Genomic DNA, 1,853 nt, shown 5'->3' with positions numbered 1-1,853 from the left:
TTCAGGAAAGATGATAAAAAACTGACCATTGCTGTGTCATAGAAACATTTCATAAGATATTTTTTTTGTTTTAATGAACTGCCAAAAAAGTGAATGGCCACTAAAGCTATTTTGGTCAATGTTCACATGCAATAATACATTGTCTGTGTGTCCTGATCCCTGCCTGCACCCATCAGTGAGACGGAACATTTTGGGCTAATGTGTCTGGACCCTGGCCAATGACAGTGGAGAGCCCTGTCGGCTTGATGATAGCAGCTGAGAACAATACCTCATTGTGACGCCACGAACAGGCAGATCTATTTCAGGTTTCTTCCTTTTATAGTGTGCCATACGACCTTGTTAATCGGCCCCATCTCCCCTCCCCAGGCTAAGTAGATATAAAAGCTTCAGGAGAGGCTCTGACCATCTGTGCTTAGGAATTGCCTCCTCCCTACCTCTGAACTCTCACTCTTTAACGCTGAGCACGTAGACACACGCACCCCAGCTCAACGCATTCAGCACCATGGCCCCAAAAAAGGTGGAAGCTAAGAAGCCAGAGTCCAAAAAGGCAGAGCTTGCCAAAAAGGAAGCAGCACCCGCTGCCAAGCCCAAGCCCACGCCGACCCCCGAACCTGTGGTTGAGGCCCCCAAGGAGCCCGACTTTGACCCCAAGAGCATCACCCTCGAGTACAGTGCTGACCAGATCGAGGAGTTCAAGGAGGCCTTCACCCTGTTCGACCGCACACCCAAAGGGGAGATGAAGATCACGTTCGCCCAGTGCGGTGATGTGATGCGGGCGCTGGGCCAGAACCCCACCAACTCTGACGTCCTGAAGGTGTTGGGCAAGCCTCGGCCCGAGGACATGAGCAGCAAGCTGGTGGACTTTGAGACCTTCCTGCCAATGCTGCAGCACATTTCCCGCTCCAAGGACAAGGGCAACTTTGAGGACTTTGTTGAGGGCCTGCGGGTCTTTGACAAGGAGGGCAACGGCACCATCATGGGCGCTGAGCTGCGTCACGTGCTGGCCACCCTGGGGGAGAGGATGACGGAGGACGAGGTAGACAGGCTGATGGCGGGCCAAGAGGACGCCAACGGATGCATCAACTACGCCTCCTTCGTAAAGCACATTCTGTCTGGGTGAGCTGGATTTGTACCAGAAGGACTTCAATGATTCTCAATTTTTTTTCTCCTCTGGACCCCGTACCTGTCTCATCAATACCACTGCCACTTTAGTGGTGAGCATGTCCCTAAATGTACTGTTATGTTAGTTGCGAAAAGCAGCTGGTAACAATCATGCCACAAAATGTTGATTATGAGACCTAATTTTTCATTTTCCTTGAATAAAAAATGTACAGTGACAAAAAAAGTTATTTATAGAGAAATGTTAATGAGATACTGAAGCCATGAACATTTTACATTTAATAAATCATGAATATTATAAATGTAATAAATAAAGCACATCTGATTATAAAGTCTCTAATAATTGTCTTACTCAACATCTAATATCTATCCGCAAAGCTGAATTTTAATGGTAAATTTCCATTACACTCTGGACATAGAGTACATTGATGTTGCTTCGATTTCAGAGCACGATATTTTTGAGTATTGTCATATTTCCAAGTATTTCAGAGCTCAGTAAAAGCCAGGTATTGTCAAATTTCTCCTCAAATTGCCTCCAATTTGAGTCTAATACCTGAACTTTATTGTGTGAGATGGAGGAACAGAACTGCTCAGCCATGGAGGAATCAAGGAGATTTGGCTCCATTTGACAATGGAACAGATTCTATTTTTACCTGCAGAGTCAGACTGGATACACATCTCTACAATCTCTACAATCTCTCTGAGAGGGGCGTCTCATGGTATTCTATGTCTGG

The 1,853-nt window shown here is 46.1% G+C and overlaps 1 pseudogene; it reads left to right on the top strand.

Annotated features, from left to right (window-relative positions):
* Window positions 1–351: 351 nt before the first annotated feature.
* Window positions 352–1,451, top strand: LOC139552310 (myosin light chain 4 pseudogene; annotated as a pseudogene).
* The last annotated feature ends 402 nt before the right edge of the window (window positions 1,452–1,853 follow it).

Source organism: Salvelinus alpinus, chromosome 24 (genome assembly GCF_045679555.1).
Source record: "Salvelinus alpinus chromosome 24, SLU_Salpinus.1, whole genome shotgun sequence".
Classification (NCBI taxonomy): domain Eukaryota; kingdom Metazoa; phylum Chordata; class Actinopteri; order Salmoniformes; family Salmonidae; genus Salvelinus; species Salvelinus alpinus.
The sequence above is the reverse complement of the archived record's forward strand: the minus strand, read 5'-3'. Positions and strand labels throughout refer to the sequence as shown.